This window comes from Carex rostrata, chromosome 26 (genome assembly GCF_964058835.1).
Source record: "Carex rostrata chromosome 26, lpCarRost1.2, whole genome shotgun sequence".
Lineage (NCBI taxonomy): Eukaryota > Viridiplantae > Streptophyta > Magnoliopsida > Poales > Cyperaceae > Carex > Carex rostrata.
The window spans coordinates 1,162,381-1,181,706 of NC_135943.1; the positions used below are offsets into that span (position 1 = coordinate 1,162,381).

A 19,326-nucleotide genomic window follows, 5' to 3' on the forward strand; every position below is an offset into this window, starting at 1 on the left:
GACTGGACACGGCTGATACCGAGTTGACTCGGAATCGGGCGAGTTTCCAAATCATGTCTGCCATCTACTCAACGAAAGGTACAATGGAGATCCCAAAAGAAGATTAGTTTCTCCTAGCCATAGCAAAATTAAGGAATAAAATAAGAAACACATAAACACAACTCTTGAAACTTGAAGAACTCTTGCCTCCTTAGGTGAGGCCTTCTTCTCTCGTCTTAGACTTTGATGGCGTTCATTCTCTTCTCCAGAATTTACTCTCCAATTTAGCATAATTTCTGGACTTAACACAATTAAACACGCACACTAAATCCTATTACAAGAGTGGTATTTATAATATTCCTAAAGGGTGTAGAGATGGTGGAGATCATTGGGGGCATGGGGACCACTCATGATGTGTAGATTCTGCCAAAAATAGACCGCTAAACTTGGAGGTGAAGTGCATTCTTCTAGAAGGATTCTTCTCAAAATTCGCATCAACGGCTGAGATTAAATCCAATAAAGACAATCCCTGGATTGAATATGTGGACTCGTGCGGCCTCTGAGGGGAATCTGCATGCGGACTTGGCTGAGGCCATACGGCTCCTAACTTAATGAATTTTCTATGTTTTTCACCATTTTGCATGTTATTAACTTCATGTAAGGTGTTGCGTGCTCCATGTGATGCCCAATTTAGTTAACAAGCAATCCATCAGAATGTTGGTCTAATAAAACCTAAATATGTGGCATAGAGTTTGGACAGGAGTATCACTCTTCAACTTTTCATGGCGTTATTCAGTCTGCACGTGATGAGTTGTCCAAATGTTCGGATGGAGAGCATCTACATCCCAACAATTTAGGTGAGTTTCTAAAGAACTATTAACCATTTTTTAGAAATTAAGGTTTCTAAAGTTTCTAATTCTCACATTCATGAAATTAGTTTTAGAGTTTCTATTAAGCCACAATAGCAAGAAATTAATTTAGTATGGAGTTTATAAACAGTTTTTTAATAAGAAACTTTACTGCATAGTTTTTAAATAAGAAATCCATGAAACTTCATTAGAAACTATCACATAATATTAGAAATTCTAATAGTTTCAAGAATGTAAATGCTCTTAGTCCCATAATTTATATAGCATGACGGATGGATATTATATAAGGCCTTAGGCCCATAGAATCTTCACGTTATGACAAATGGGGTGAGTAAAGAGAGGGTAATGAGAGGTGCTGGTAAGTTGGTTTCGGATCTCGATAATTCGGATATCCGCTCCGTTTATGCTGTAGTATCCGTATCTGAATCTGAGTCCGGTTGTTTTCTTGGTATTGGACAAAAATTTTAATCTATATTTGGAATTATTTGGATCTGTTTAATTTGAATTCAAATTTTGGTTTGATACGGAGCGGATTCGGAACGGATCATCCGGATCCGTTTTCAGCCCTATGTGGTTATCTGTTGTGTTAATCTGACTAATGGTGCAGTGTAAGTTGTTATAGCTACATATGCATTAGAGAGAACTCACGACACGTTTAATTTTTCGAAATACCACAAGTGATCTCTACCAACAAAGATTTTTTTTCTGTGTCTACTCTCTGAAGTGTTCTTTTGTGTTGACAATAAATAGAGGAGGGTTAAAATGCACCCTCTTTTTTGTGCTCCTAATGTGCACCCTTTGCTCATATCTTCATTTTTAAAGTTCAAATAGTCAATTCGAATCTTCCAACATGTTCTTCATATTAAAATATGCTTGGAGACCAAATTTTACATTTTTTGGAAATTTTTTACTATTTTTTAGAATTTTTTATTAAACTAAACAATAATAAAAAATTCAGCAAAGTGCTGATTTTCAAAAATTCTGCAAAAATAGTAAAAAATTTCCAAAAAATGTAAAATTTGGTCTCCATGCACATTTTAATATGAAAAACACATTGCAATGTTCAAATCAACTATTTGAACTTTGAAAATGAAAATATAATGGGAGGGTGCACGTTAGGAGCACAAAAGGGAGGGTGCATTTTAACCCTCCTCCAATAAATATTTCTTTGAAACGTTTTGTTTTATCTGATTGTGATCAGACGGCTGCGGAATTGTTTAAGATTGATTTTGTATAACTATTTAAATTTCGAATTGTCATTCATCAGTTGGATTCTGAGTTTATTGTTACAATAATATATTTCATTTGAGGTGTTTGGCTCAAAATTTTAAACTGCATCAAATTTGATATGCAACATACCTAAATTATAGAGAATATATTTATTAATTTATTTTTCTGTCAACTGTTATGATTTCCAAATGAAAATTGTCACACCCCAAACCAGGAATTCTGGATTAAGGTGTGATCAACCTCGCCTCGTGCTTAATTAATCATTAAGCACGCAAGGCTAATCATAAATAATAAATCAAACAGCAGCGGAAGCAAAATAATATAAATATCAAGCATCAGTCACATAGCAAATAAATAAATATACACATACATAACATATAATATGATCCATCTCGGATCCAAATGACACCATCTATAGAAGGGGATACATGATCTATCGAGCCCGTATATATAACACAGGAAATACGGGACTCGTAAATCTAATCAAAAGCCTAACCCTAACTAGGTCAAGTGGTGTGGCCCTCGGGGACAGCTCCTGACATCTCCTACTGCGGACCGCCAGAACCTGTACCTAAAACCCACGAAACAACTTGTGGGTGAGCGACGAATCGCCCAGTATGTGACCCAGAATTATCCCCTCAGGGATCCTCTATGGTCAAGCACTTTTATTTATAAAATGAATACAATTAAGAATTTGCACATGTGTGAACCTATACTAATAGCTAATAGAATTTACAATACTTTTGAATGAATGCCATGATGCGATTATTCTATTATGCCAACATGCGAAATAAACCCAAAATAAAATCAAGGTGTAATATCGGATATAAATCAAGTCGGAATCCAGTACTCCTTGCACTGTGTGCCCAAATACAAGAATAATAATAATAATATGGATAAAGTAAATCACCCCGTGCCGTGCCAATAGGATCAAAAGAATCGAATGATATAATCCAAGGACTGTGATCAGAGTGCAATGATACACGTTGCCTAGTGACATCGAGCATTGCTCCACAAGAACAGCACACTAGCCGATGGTTATATCTTTACCAAAAGAATATGAATAATATAATCCAAGGACTGTGATCAGGGAACAATGATACACGTTGCCTAATGGCATCGCGCATTGCCCACAAGAACTGCACACTAGCCGATGGTTATACCTTTACCAAAAAGAATCTGAGTAATATAATCCAAGGACTGTGATCAGGGAACAATGATACACGTTGCCTAATGACATCGCGCATTGCCCACAAGAACTGCACACTAGCCGATGGTTATATCAAAATCCGGTGTGTCATCTCACCTAGACGATTCATAAGCCAAACATATCCAATAGGAGAAATCATACAATGCAAGTCGCAAAAATATCATCACCAGGGCCACAGAACTCGAGATCGGAACTGTGCCCTCACCCGCCACACCAACACCCGCCACACCAAATCACCAAATCCGCCATGGAACTCGAGATCGGAACCATGCGGTAGCGTAAAACAGACCTACACAGAACTCGAGATCGGAACTGTGCAGTCTCAAGTAATAAAAATGCCACCACGGAACTCGAGATCGGAACCGTGGTGGGGTAACCCGTTCTAGGCATGTAGCTCCTAATGTAGGCGTGGGAAACATCCCGAATCGTCCGTGCCACAGAACTCGAGATCGGAACTGCTCACGTCAAATAGCAAAAATGATCGAAAAATGATATAATCAAGGTTTATACATATAATATAGTCCTAAAGCCATCCAAGGATCAAGTGACCCTCTCAGTGGCTGTCGGGCCGTCCCATGCCAAGTGACACCAAGACGGAACGAAGTCACTCGGCTCTGCTCAGCTCTCACCAATGCATGCGTATGCACGTAATATAATAATAATATATTGTCTCCACGAGAAGAAGACAAACTAGTATCCTAATATTCTAATAATATAAATATAGTATTATTTAATTACTCTACTCCTACAATACAGTAAATTTCAGGTTTTTCGGGGCTTATGCAATTCTACCTATAGTGCAGAAAAGGATAAACATGCTCTAAAGTTTTAATGCAACTACTTAAAAATAAAGTGCGGATGTCAGGTCAGATGGATCGACTGGTAAGAGTACGCCCACGAAAAGAATAATTCAGATATCCCACACCTGAGGGGGCTAGAGTCTCTGTCGCTAAAAATCAGCGTGCTCCGCATATGCTCCAATCTGCGGGTCAGTTGTATCGGCCCACGGGTCGGACTCGTACGGAGTTGACTGATCTGTGATCACGTAGTTTAAACTAATTAAAATCTACGCTAATTTTATTCTAACCCTCATCCCAATTAATGTGCAAGTCAAATTCTTGATTATTTCAGTTTTATAAAATTACCGGTTCAGTCAGTCTGACTGATCCGATTAGGCATATATTAATTAGTTAATTTCATGTCATTGAGCTTAGAATTAATCTTAATTTCTTTATATGTTCGTCAGATATTGATCATTCACCTTGATCTAAATTAATCTAATTTAATCCTAAATTAATTTATATTTTTAATAATTTAGTTTGAAGATATATTACTTGTAAAATTTCAATATTGAATTATTCGCAAATAAATAGTTATTCGAGAGCTACGGAAAATTTCACGTGTTTTACTTAACTAATATATTTTAAATTTCCTACTTACTCGATCTATTTTAAACGGACTATAGTTGATTTTCAATGGGTCGACATTCGGTTTCGAAAGTTAATTTATAATTAAAATCCCTAAGGCAAATATTTTAATAAAATATATTAATTATATGATTATTGCGAAATTTATAATCCGTTTTAATATAGTTAAGCTATTTTATATTTTAGATGTATCATTCGTTTTATAAAATTAAAAACGAATCCTTAATTAGTTTACGTGTTTCTAATTAATTTATTCCCAAGTCGTTCGTTATTTTTATAACTAATTTAATTTCTACGTTTAATTAGCCGTCTCGAATCTAAGTCCATAACGAATATTTTTCGTTGCTAATTAATTGTTTCTTATTAATTAGCAACGAATTTTTGTACAAGTTCGAAAAATGTTTAAAAGAATTATTTTAACTTTAAAAATTTTTTATAAAACTTTTATTTTAGTTTAATGTGTTGGGTGTTTTAATTAAGTTTGTGTTTCAACATTTTACTTATTAATATCTAAGTTCAAGAAACCGATTAGTAATAATTTATGAAGTGTCATCTATTTAATTTAGTGAAGAACTACATCATATACATTAGTCACACTACATACTATTTGTGTTTATATGTCCTTAAAATATACATCAACATATGCAAATAAGCACGTAACCTATACTAGATAAACATATAAAGATAAGTTGCATTATACTTATAACAACAAGATATAACTAATTATATCGATTAATATTATATATATTCAATATTACATTTGCTATTAGTCTCATTTTAATTTATTTCTAGTTCTTATTCATTCGGTCCAATCCAAGGCAATTAATTAATCCACTTGTCCATTTAAAATTAGACTCATTTTCAAATCACTTTTACTTAAGTTTGAGCTCAAGCCCAAAATATAGGCACATTCGGTTATTAACAAAAATTAGGCCGAACTCCAAAATTTCACATTTGTGCATATTTACACTTAAAACCCTCGGCTTAGAGTTATTTATCAAGGACTTAGAACTTCCACAATGGTCCCAAGTTTAAATTATATTTGCAATTCATACCAAAATTTGAATTCATCGATTCCACAACTAAATTTCTTACGGTTTCAAGTAATTAATGCAAACCATTCAATAATTCACGATTTTGATTCGATGATCGATTTCACTAACTTATTTCATAAAAACCAAAATTTTAAGAGCCACGAAGGGCTTTAGACCATATATACGAAATGCGCAAATGAGCGCAGACATCAATCGAAAAGTATCAAAATCATCAACGAAACAACAACAGAACAGCCAAGCCGGGAAAATCAACAACCCGTGCTCAAGTCATTTAATCCCCCTCTATTTCTCACAAGATAACACTCAATAGAAATTATATCACAAGGTCAAAGGAATCGGGTTTAAGGGTTTCAATTCAATGCTTGATTTCAGATTTCAAGAATATCAAGGGATAACATAGATTCACAAGCATCAGTTTTCAACACCAAAAATTATCACAATAATCCGAGTACATTGGCCTTACCCAGAATTTTGTTGGGAAGGCGAGATCGCAGCTGGTTCCAAGGCAAGGGGTTCACCTGGCTTCACGGTCGTCACCAAATCAGAAAGCACCGAGACAGAAATCAAAGAGCACCACAAGGCACCAGAAGCACCCGCAAGCAACGAAGGAAAACCTCCAAATTCTAGGGTTTTCGGACTCTCAAGAAATCAGAGGCAAATGTGAAAAAGAGAGAGGAATTAGTTGAGAGAGGGGGTCCTCGGGTCAAGGAGAGAAGAGAGTGAGGTTTTCGTGGAGCCGCGAGTCAGTGAACAAGGGCGCGGGTGGGGAAGAGAGGCGGGAAAAGAGTGAGAGGGGGCGGGGTGCTGGTGGGGCTCACAGTCAGAGAGAGAGGAGAGAGTGGGGTGGCCGGTGGTGGGCTCGGCGACGGAAGAGGAAAGAGGGGGCGGAGCCCCTGGCTTGCGTGAACGGGAGAAGAGAGGGGGGTTTGGCGTGGGATTCACGCACAGAGAGAGAGAGAAGAGAGGAAAATAGGGAGGGGTTATTAATTGGGCTGCTTTAAGATCCGTGCTAAATTAACTTGGACGGTTGGAAGAAATTCTAGAACAAAGTAAGCTTAACAATTTAAAAGAGGCGTTTCAGATTCAAATTAATTTAGCAAGATTTCTTAGAAAATTTGTATGAATCATTAGACGTTAGTCAGGATATTTTTATAAGGTATATATATTTGACAAAATCTTATATAATTTAAGTATATCTTTTTAATCAATTCAAATTTCAAATATAGTCTCATTTAGTCGATTTATGGTTCGTTTTGCTTAAAAATCTGAATCGAATTTTCGTAAAATTCTACAATCAAGTTCGTATGAATAATTCGAATGTTTATATTTCTAAATTTTAGATTCGTTTTATATTACTCAGATAATCTGATCGCTCGTTAATTTAATTAAAATTTTTATTTAAGCGTAATGATCAATTTAACAAATTAATCATGTCTTAAAATTTCGGAATATAACATTCTCCCCCCCAAATAAAAAGTTTCGTCCCGAAACGAAAAGGCCATTCGAAGAAGAGGAAAGTTCGAGTATTCTGATGAAATACGTAGTTGTTCACCCATTGCATGAGTTACGTCTAATAAATCGTCACTAGAGTTTTATGTGTCTGTCCCATCCTTCGCATGTATTTGCTAGGGTTTGTGACATAACATGTTTCACTGTGACTCGGTTTCGTTCATTGGGTATACCTTTGACAGGGTTTGTAATACGTAGTTGAGCGTTTCATAATAAGCTTCACTTTCGAGTGTCCAAGTCAAATTGGGGCATATAACCATCGAGGGCGTCAATTTTGATTGATGCCTAGGAGTTAATAAGTCTCTAAAACTAAGATGTAAGAATATCGAGATGGCGAGTAATTTCAAACAACTAGTAACAAATTAATTTATAACAAGTGAATTATTTTTCAATTAGATTGTTAATAGAATTGCTAACTCATCATATATTCTAGTGAAAGAAACAAACTTTTCTCATGGATATGACATTATGATCAAGAATCATACGGGGAATTCTTTAGTCAATTACTGTTCAAATAATGAATCTTTATGTAATGAAAAAGGGATCTGAATAATGTAGAGTCAAGTGAGCAAAGTTTAATTAAATACAAGTCAGATGATTCCCTTTTTAAGAAATGGCAGGGATTCAAGTTATATTGGATCAATCAAATAAAATTATCTTGGAGATAGTTAAGACATAATCCATTCCAAGTTAATTTAGAGTATATAGAATCAAAATCCAAGAATAATACATATCGATGAGTATATTTAGAAAAAGGGACAAAATTGATTTAAGGATACTATTAGCCGGTCTAAAGTTCAATTATGATATAGATAACCTGAGTCCTTATAAAATGAGGGAATTTAAGAGTCTCATTGAATTAATAGGGATTGTATCTAATGTCTCGTCAAAATCCTAACATAACAGAAATAGTCAAGTTCTTAAAATTCAAACGGAGTTGGAACGACATTGAATAATCCAGGTCATGGAAATGATATCGAGTAGTTGTCAAGCTATAATAGAAATAACATAAATCATCGTCAATTAACGAATTAGAAGTAAAATATCAAGGTGGGACTATTTGTGTGATAACTAACAAAAATCTATTTAAAAGCCTATCGAAGAAAATTCTTTTAGGAAATACTTGAGAAATTATTGATACTAGTCCAATGGGAACTAAATCAAAGCTCCGTTAGAGAATCAATGGTTATGCAAAGACTCATATACTAGTAGGAAATTTTCAAATTGGATCTTGGATTAGGGTCGAGATTGCATTTAACGAGAGAGTTATTGTTAACGACCAGTCAAAAATTTAAACATATTATATAAATTCACCCTTTCCGAAAGTGATCGTGGTTCGAATCAAATTGGATCGATTTGGATTAGATGTCCTAGAGATAACTAATTGCAACGGACAACTCGAAAGTATGTCATCATGGATCTCATTTGAAAGATAAAATTATGTAGAAAACATTCGTGGTTTTAGATTTGCAAAATTTCTCACTGATCGTTAGAAATATTGATTACATTAAACGGAGAAAAAAAAATCCCCTCTAAAAACGTGTCCAATTTTTTTTTAAAAATACTTAATATCTTAGATATGAATACTTGATGTATTATAGATAAATAATTAATGCATTATAGATGAATACTTGCGCGCCAGTTGCAAAATAGTTCAAATATTAGATGGTCCCCAAATAGTAAGTGGTCCCCCTAGGCAGTTAATAGTTATTCAAGTAGTTAATGACTAAGGAATAAATGGGGGATTGTTACGGGAGGATAGCTAGGTGCTCCCTTCGTTGAAACGTTTTGTTTTATCTGATTGTGATCAGACGGCTGAGGAATTGTTTCAGATTTTGTATAACTATTTAAATTTCGAATTTGCATTCATTAGTTGGATTCTGAGTTTATTGTTACAATAACATATTTCATTTGAGGTGTTTGGCTCAAAATTTTAAATTGCATCAAATTAATTTGATATGCAACATATCTAAATTATAGAGAATATATTTATTAATTTATTTTTCTGTCAACTGTTATGATTTCCAAATGAAAATAGTTATCAATATATTTCTTGATAAGGGTCACCGATAAACTGTTCATAAATATTTCATTTCTTTTCTAATTGCATGCAAGATTAGACTTCAACGAAGACAACTCCCCGATGTAATTGTCAATTCACCAATTATTAACTAATTAAGCCGATCTTTTAACTTTTAACTCCTTCAGCAATAGAGACCGGTGGAGAAAAGAGGAACTTAGAATGGTTGTCGCCACGGGAGAATGGCAAGTAGTTCAACGCCGCCGCCGCTTCCCCGACAACTGGACCAACACCGCAACAACCACCACACCTAAAACCAAGCCCTACGTCCCGTATCTTTCTCAACCAAGCTATGCCCGGATAGTGAGTACCCTACCTAGTAGCTCAACCAAAACCCCTCAAATAGCCTCTACAGCCACCAACATAGCCCCTCGCCACTCAGTTTCCTCCCCACCAACCACCATGGCCCCTGTCACTTTCCAAAAGTCACCATATAGCCCAACAGCCCTTTGATTCCCTCCTTCCCCAAGGTACTCGGAATGGCAGGGACGCTGCTTCAAGTGCTGCCGACTAGGACACTCGGTGGCCACCTGTCGCTTCTCCATCAAGTGCGGAAAGTGCTGGAAAGACGGGCACACTGCCGCTAGATGTCGCACCACACAACCTCCGACCAAACCCCCAGTGCAATCGTCACAGGCTCCTGACCAACCCCGATCAGAACCTATGTTCGACGACTTATTAGCCGGCCCATACCCAGATGAACTCCCCCCCATGCCAGAAAACCGCCCCCTGAAACATGTTTGTTATGTGGACCGTGATGATAACTACTTTATGGAGTGTGAGAAGTTGAAGAACAGTGCAGTTTTTGTATGCTTTAATGGATTCGAGCATGAGCTTTCCATAGATGATATTGCTGGTCTTGCTGCCGAAACAGGACTAGTTAACCGTCATAATATTTCAGTTGGGTTGCTGTATGGAGAAAGATTTGTTATACAGCTCCCGCCTCACGTCACACCGGAAGCCTTCATCACAGCGGTCCCGGAGTCGGTGTGGCGGATGGGACTATCTTTTCAGTTATGGAGCCCGCTAATGGGAGCAAAACGAATCAACCCGAGGTACAAGATGCTAGTAGACTTAATTGGTATCCCGGTGGAATTATACAAGGAACGGGAAGTCATCAGGGCAGTGAGTTCTTTTGGGTTGTACCTAGGCAGGGTATCTCAGAGGAACCCAGCATGTTTAGCGAGATACACGGTGGCTATCGCAACAAATGACCTATCCAACATACCTCATTCCGTTGAGATGATCTCAGGGGGGGCGGCAAGGGAGGTGGTTGTCCGCCCCATCAAATGGATTGAGACCCCGCTTTATGGGGAGGCGGAACTCCCTCATCATCCAAAGGAATTCTTCCGACCAATGGTCGACCACCCCAAACCTGCTGAGGTCTGTCGCCGACAAGAGCATGAACTGACGATAAGTCGAAAGGTTCTTGAGGATTTATGCAGAGGGAAAGCTTTAGATTCCTTGCCTCAGGAAATTCTGCAGTTCCTGGAAGTTTCAGAGGTGGAATTCCCAGGCCAAGGTAGTGGTGGGGAGGTGGCCGGAGTAGAGGGGGAAGGGGCCATGCTAGTCGCAACACAACCATTTTTGGCCACAAAAGATCACACAACTGGCGTAACTCCAATGCAGGGATCAGCTGCGATAAGTTGTAGTGGTGGAGCAGATCATGAAGAGGGCCATCAAGGAGGGTCCCAACCCACTACACCAACTCCCACACAAAAAGGGACGCCTAATCGCTCACTAAATGACAACCTGGGAGGTACGCATGCTCCAGGAATCAAATCTCCTGCAGGTCAGACTCTGACTTGTACAAACATTCCAGAAGGTGGAGACAAAACGCCGCCAGCAAAGGACATCAGTACAGCTGGAGATAACAGGTCAGTGGAAGCTTCGGGCACGTGTAGCGCAGAATCAAGCCAAGTAAGAATTTTGAGGAGGGTAAACGGGCCGGCCCAGAGTGTTCCACAGCAGATCCATGGAGCATTGAATAAAGGAAAAAGCCCTTTTTCATCGGGCCTTAGTGAGAAGGATCCTTCTAAACAAGCTGAGGCACTACTTAACTCAGACGGATTTTATGAGGTCCAGGTGCAGTATGCCCACTGCGTTGAATTAGCAAAGGGGTGTGGCCTACAGCCCAATGACGTCTCTCTAACAGTTGTTGAAGATAATGAGGAGAGAAGGAAAGGCCTGTCAAGAAAACCAAAGAAGGCACAGGCCCGCGGCAGGCAGGCCGACAAGGAGATGAGTCCACATTGACTCATAATAGTTGTGAAGTTTGATGATGTTTAATTTGTTTACTTATGTCGATGAAGAAAATAAAGATTCTGTCTTGGAACACTCGGGGGTTGGGGGATGTTAACAAAAGGCTGGTGGTACGGAATGCGATTAGACAGTCAAGGGCTGATATCTGTTGTCTCCAAGAGACAAAGTGGAACACGTTTGACTATGAATACTTTGAGACAGCCTTACCTTCATTTTATGACCGGAACTGTCTAGCGTTAAGTGCAATTAATGCCTCTGGAGGGTGTATTATTTCTTGGAAAAGAAGTTATAGACTGCTTAACTCATGGGTTACATCTAACACATGCACGGCAGTCCTTGAGCAAATCAGAACTGGCAAAGTTTTTGAGGTCACAAATGTGTATGGGCCCTCAACAGACGATGGGAAAGAGGGATTTATTCTAGAACTTAGAACTGTAGCGTCCCTGATCAGTCATCCGTGGGTTTTACTAGGAGATTTTAATCTTAAAAGGTGGATAATTGACACATCCAATGACATACGGGCCACTACCTTAATGGATCTTTTCAACAATCTAATTTCGGACCTGCAGATCTTAGATATTCCATTGAAGAATAGGGTTTACACTTGGACGAGCAAAAGACCAGAACCGTCGTTCTCTCGATTAGATAGAATTTTCTGTGCAACAGAATGGTCCTCTCTCTTTCCCATCATTACATTGACTGCATTGGAGATGGTAGTGTCCGACCATGTGCCCCTTTTACTTACTTGCAAGCAGAGACAGACGAAACAGGCACCATTTCGATTGGAAACTTTTTGGTTTGCATATGCAGAGGTAAAGGAGAAGGTCACTGAGATTTGGCAGCAACAGTCAGGTAACAGGGGGATAGTGGGGGATGAATTCCAATCTAAAGCGGTCCAGCTACACAAGGAGTTGCGAGAATGGCATAAGAGCCGATTTGGAGGGATGCAACAGCAGCTAGACTTCTGTAAGAAGGTTATCAGCTTTTTTGATACAATTGAGGAGAAGAGGTACTTAGACAGCAGGGAAAGGGATCTAAGAATCAAAATAAGGCAGCGAGCTTATGAACTATCTAATATAATAGAGAGGAGATGGCAACAAAGGGCCCGATGCAAGTGGCTAAGCTTAGGTGATAAAAACACCAGGTTTTTTCACTCGTTTGCATCGGCAAGACAAAGAAAGAATATGGTACTGGCACTAGACCATGAGGGCTCCACTATTACACAAGAACCCCAGATAAGGAAAGCCTTCTGTGACCATCTTAGAAGTGTGCTGGGGGTAGCAGATGAAACTCTGGACTTCAACCCGGCTGCCTTATACACGACAAACAAAAACTTGGAGCATCTACAGTTGCCTTTCTCTGAACAGGAAGTGGAGAGGGCTGTCAGGCAATTGGCGCCCAATAAGGCATCGGGCCCAGATGGCCTTCCCAATGAATTCATCCAGGTGTATTGGCAGGAGCTTAAGGAAAGCATAATGGACATGTTCTCTGCCTTCTTTTCACACTCCTTGAACCTGGAAAATATTAACAGAGGCAATGTCATTATGATTCCTAAAAAGGAGGGAGCAAATTCGGTATTGGATTTTAGGCCAATAAGTGTGATTAGTCTACTCCCGAAACTGATTGCAAAGGTCTTGGCAAATAGGTTGAGCATTGACCTTCCAGACCTGATTGATACGAACCAAACCGCTTTCATTCAAGGCCGGTACATAGCTGAAAATTTTATAGCTACTAGAGAACTGCTTCATCATGTCAAAACATCTAAGAAACCAACTGTATTTGCAAAAGTCGATTTCTCCAAAGCATTCGACTCATTAGATTGGAATTTTTTGAAAAGAGTTATGGAGGCAAGGAATTTCCCGGATCGATGGATCAAGTGGATAATGACTCTTTTGAGCACGGCTTCCTCTAGAATCGTCATCAATGGCGATAATTCTGAATTTTTCAGCCACAAAAAGGGGCTACGGCAGGGGGACCCGTTGTCCCCCATGCTGTTTATACTAGGGGTGGATGTGCTACAGAAGATGATAGCAATTATGAACAGTTTGATCACATGCCCAATTTCAAACAGGATTGGGGAAGCAATAATGGCACTCCAATACGCCGATGACACGGCTTTTGTGCTTAGTGGGGATCCAAACTGTTTAGGCAATTTTAAAATTCTGCTTAGACTGTTTTCTAAGATTTCGGGCCTTCGGATAAATTATGACAAGAGCAACATCATTCCTTTTAACATGTCGCCGGCACAGATTGAAATGGCCGAAGAGGTGCTGGGGTGTGCACAGACGGGTTTACCAATAATTTACCTTGGTATGCCACTCACTATCAATATGCCAGACAGGAATGCCTATATGCCGCTAATAGAAAAGCTGGAACGGAAGTTACAGGGGTGGAAAGGTAAGATTCTATCGAGAGGCGGTAGATGGCAGTTAGTTAACGCAGTTTTATCTGCGGTGCCCACTTACTTCATGACGTGTTTTTTGCTGCCTAGATGGGTGCTAGATAAAATTGATCGGATCAGACGGCAGTTATTGTGGGGCAAAGGCGAAGGTGGCAGCACAGGCATTTCTATAATCAATTGGGAAGCGGTGTTAATTCCAAAAGAATGGGGGGGATTGGGAATAAAAGACTTATCCCTACAGAACATGGCTCTCATGTTAAGATGGTGGTGGACTGCAATTACAAAACCTGGAGCACTATGGACTGTCGTTATTACCAGGATAAGGAGGGAAGGAAACGAAGCGGTGATAAGTCCTTTTTTCTGGTCGGATCAAGGATCCTTCTTCTGGAATCAATTGCAAAAGCTAAAGCCCCTCTTTCACTGGTGTGTGTTTTGGAAAGTCGGGGATGGTAGAAGTATAGCTTTCTGGTATGACTCGTGGCAAGGGCTGCCCATTATCGGGCATTTTGACCAGCCTCCAGACTATCCTAGAGTCTCACTGAGAGATGCACAACCAATTCTCCATGTGCTAACATCTGAGACTTTTGAAATTCAGTTACAGAATGATGAAGCGGATATCCTTTACTGGCGCTGGGAGCCGGGGGGAGCCTACAGCTCAAAGTCGGTATACAAGGTAATGGCTGGAGGGGGGAAATTAGGCTGGCACTACCCAGAGATTTGGTCTTGCAAGGTACCTCAGACAGTGCGTATTTTCGCGTACCTGGTTCTCAGGGGTAAGATTTTAACTCATGACAACTTGGCGGTAAGGAACATTAGATGTGAAATGGAATGCTACATGTGTGACAATTGTCCTATTGAATCCATTTTACACCTTCTGTTTTTGTGCCCTTACGCAGTGCATGTTTGGTTTGAAGTATCCAATAAGCTGGGGTGTAGGATCATGGTACCAGGTATGTCAGTGGAGAGTATTTGGGACAGATCTTGGAATCTGGTGAGAGGTACCGGCAAAATGACAAAGAAGAAATGGGCTGCATGGTTCATTTGTGTGTGTTGGCACACTTGGAAACATAGAAATGAACGCATATTCAGAAATAAACGAGTGGAAGCAGCTTTGTTGGCAGAAAGAATAATAGTGGAGGGTGAGATGTGGGAAAATTATTGCTAAAGGCAATTGAGTACGTGGAGATCAGTAGCATGCAGCACATTGAATAGTGTTTGGTTATGTAATTTCGTTGCTTAAACACTATGTATGACTGTAAGTTGAGTATACTTTGTTAATAAATTAAAGTTCACTTGGCAGCCTCTGCCAAGAATTTTAAAAAAAAAAAAAAAAAAAAAAAAAAAAAAAAAAAAACTAATTAAGCCAAAGTTTTCTTTCTTTTCTTTTATTTTTCTTTTCTTACTTTTTTTCCTTCTTCCACATTTACGGCTATGCCACCTTAATTAAATAAATGAAAAAAAAATATTTGTTATCGTTCCGAAAACTTAATTCAAATTTCACCTGATTATCATATATACTGCATGTATCCTCACCCACCTCTCTTTTTTCACCCATATATCGAAGTTCTTTTTTTTTTTTTTTTAAATACCAATCATATATTGACAAGTACTGAAATAATTAAAATTAAACATTTATCGTACTAAGTTTGTTAGCATATCTTTAATAAATTTGGATATTCTATTGTTTAGAGCCACCACCAGAACCTACCAATATTTGCGTTAAACTATATATATAAGAGATTTCTACCTCTAGAGGGCTATATTTAATTCTCTTACAAAAAAAAAAAAAAAAAGGAGAGTAATAATTAATATTTGTTAACCTTCAACTACAAACAGAGGTGATATATTCGATTGGTGGCATATAAGATAACAACATTAAGTAAGAATGGATGCCGAAGCATGTTCAGGTAGCACCTCTTGGTTTACGTAGCAATGCCAAAACCATGATGAGGGCCCTGGCACGTGCGCCCTTTGCCAGGAACACACACTGACAACATTGGGTTGATCATCGCTTCTTCTTCAGAAATAATAGAATCATCTACACTTATTGTTCCTTTGCCAGATGTGGAAACAGAGGTATTGATTTTGGGCCCAATACATTTGTGGGTAAGGGGGTCACATACTACTTTCAAAACTTCCCCAGTACGTTTAGTAGTAACTGAACTGATTTGCGGGCCCTCGCCAAGTTTTGTGACAGAATCAAAGATGGTTGATAATTTAGATAATGAGGCGTTCTTTTGTCTACTAGCTTCTACCGAGGTTTTGGCTATTACAGAACTAGTATGTCCTCCATGGCACACTTTTGTGATAGGATCACATATTGTTAAAGGTTCAAATACTGAATCGAACTGCTCACCAGAAACCGAACCATTAAGTTGATTGCTGCATAGTTCTGTAACCAGCATGCAAGCTCGTGTGATGTGATCTTCTGAAGCACTGTCATCATCCAATGTTGTTGTCTGAGCAGTGTAGTTCGGGAGGAAAGAGATGAGAAGAGATAGAATCAGCAAGTTTCTCAGGTACTGAGCCATGTGGATTAATTCCTCTTCTTCTTCTCTTTTTAGGAGAAAGAGGTAGCTCAAGTATACGGTGGTTAAGAAAAGAGTAGCTTAGCTAAAACAGCTTAGTTGCAGTTAGTGTGTTTGATCCACTGATATTGCCTGCTCTTATATAGGAGAGTTCAATCATATACTCGGATTGAATTATAAAGTCTTGAATCAACGGTCAAACCATTCAGACAATGGAGTTGACTTTTTCTCTCTTCTACTTGCTATTAGTCAAACCAAGAGAATAAATAACCGAATTTTTTATTAATAGAAAATAAATAAATAAAATATCGAAATACGGGATATATTAGGAGTATTTTCGAGAAATAAATAGAACGGTCCTAATTAACATGTCCAACAGGACGGGTTTAATTATCCCGTCCGGATTAACAACCAAACCAACCAAATTAACCAATTTGGCGGAGAAAAAAATGAAAAAACGTGGGACGATTCCATTACTCCCGTCTGGTGAAAAAAAAAAAAAAAGGATGGTTCCATTCAACCCGTCCAGGATTAAAAAAAAAAAATTGGGACGGTTCCATTAAACCCGTCCAGAGATTAAAAAAAAAGAATACCGGACGGGATAAGCCATTCCATCCCATAGCAAAATTAAACCCCTCCCTTCTCTTTCGTTGTCACCCTCCTCTTTATGCACTCCTTCACGCAGACGCTGCTCCACACCGGCAGAGCTCAACCCACATCGCGCACGACTCTTCTAAGACGGAATAAGGCAGCCCGTCTAGATCCATTCCGCAATTTCCTCTAGCCCCCTCTTCTGTCGGATCCGCCCCTCCCATTTGAAGGTATTTTTTTAATATATATAAAATAAAAATGAATTAGTGTAGAAATCAGTTAATTAATAATAATTTCTAATTAGATATGTTATCAAACTATTGATTACAGTGAATTTTATTAATTTATTAATTACATTTTAAAAGAATTGATATTTTAGGGTTTAGAATTGAATTAATGCAAGTAATTTAGGTATGATTTTTAGTAATGCAAGTAATTTAGGTAATGTAGGTACTTATTTTCATAATTTATTATAAAAATGAAATACAGGTAATGCAAGTAATTTAGGTATGATTTTTAGAATTGAATTAATGCAAGTAATTTAGGTATGATTTTTAGTAATGCAAGTAATTTAGGTAATGTAGGTACTTATTTTTATAATTTATTATGAAAATGAAATATAGGTGTAGAATTGAATTAATGCAAGTAATTTAGGTATGTTTTATAGTAATGCAAGTAATTTAGGTAATGTAGGTACTTATTTTCATAATTTATTATGAAAATGAAATTATATTTCATTTTATTAATTTGTTAAGTGTATTTTGCAAGAAGTGATAAATTAGATAATTTATTCATCTCGTATTTTATTTATTTTTTTAATTTATTTATTCTTGTGAGATTTAGAGTTCATAGGTAATTGCTTAATTTAGTAATTTTTTTTAATAATATGAGTGGTTAGTAAATTTAGATTGTTATTAATTCTTTCAAAATGTTACGCATGCAGAATGTCAAGCAGTCGTGATCCAGGTGGCCCTTCACATGCTGCAGCTGCATATGATGATTTTAGTTTTGATTTGGCATGGTCAGCAAATAATTTTAGCAATTTATTATGGATGCCGCATGACCAACATAAGGTCTCACGAATCCATGATAATGTAAGTTACTCCATGAATCATATAATATTTTTTTTATAAAATGATATAACTATTTGAATTAAAATATTTTATTTTAATCAAATTGTATAACATTGACAGGATTACAGAAATATAGGAGTGGACCCTCGAGGTCTCTGGACTGGGATTGCGTACCACGACATTTGCAAACCATTCTTGCTTAGACTCGGTTTGTATCAGGTTTCTCGAATGGATCACGTAAAAATTGACCCAGCATTCGTCGCTGGTCTCGTGAAGCGATGGAGACCAGAGACCCACAGTTTTCATCTCCCCGTAAGAGAGATGACAATTACGCTGCAGGATATTTCTTTTCTTTGGGCACTGCCAATCATGGGGTTACCGGTGACGGGTGCTTCAGACCTTACTTGGTCTATCTTAGTGGATCAACTCCTTGGAAATGGGACAGCAATTGCGGTGCTTAAAAAGAAGAAGAGATCGGGGCCAAACGACGCGGAAGAGGTTCGAACGACTTCTGGGTATGCTATAAGTTTGAAGAAGTTGCGTAATCGATTTGCTGCAATGCCAAACACGGAACCGGGTGAGCCTACAGATGAGCAGGTACGCCAGTACACAAGGGCGTATGTACTCAATTTGTTTGGGTCTATGTTTTTTGTTGATTCATCGGGAGATTCGGTTCTGGCAATGTATTTACAATTTCTACATAATCTTGATTCTCCGGAACAGTACAACTGGGGTAGGGCTGTTCTAGCTTATCTCTACAGAGAATTGGTCTAATATGTACTAGAATTACCTAAATGAGGCATCTAATCCAGGAAACCACTTGGTTGTTCCAACCGGGTATTGGAGTCAGTACGACATATTGCCATATCGAAGTTGGTTCCAGGATAATGGCATGTCCAATATCTTCTTAGGAAAACAGTGCATAGAGGGTCTCGATGATTCCATTCCAGAATACAGAGATGAGATTAGCGAAGTAGGGTACATTCCCGGTGCCCCGAAATCGACACGTGATGTAAGTTTTATAAACTAAAAATATTTATGAGATGTTATTATTCTTTCAGTGGAGTTACCACTTTTTTTATTTTATAGACATTACGAGGGATAAAGATAAT

The 19,326-nt window shown here is 38.2% G+C and overlaps 1 protein-coding gene and 1 long non-coding RNA gene across 2 annotated transcripts in view; both read right to left on the reverse strand.

Moving 5' to 3' along the window:
* SAB (HYPERSENSITIVE TO PI STARVATION 4) overlaps positions 1–19,326 on the reverse strand; it is a 45,177-nt gene that overhangs the window by 1,111 nt on the left and 24,740 nt on the right. The gene's annotated exons all lie outside the window — the stretch shown is intronic.
* LOC144544519 (uncharacterized) lies at positions 2,387–6,701 on the reverse strand. The gene is made up of 3 exons (XR_013508244.1): positions 6,234–6,701; positions 4,214–4,323; positions 2,387–2,649 (listed from the first exon to the last, which is right to left on the reverse strand). It is a non-coding gene; the product is annotated as an uncharacterized LOC144544519 (long non-coding RNA).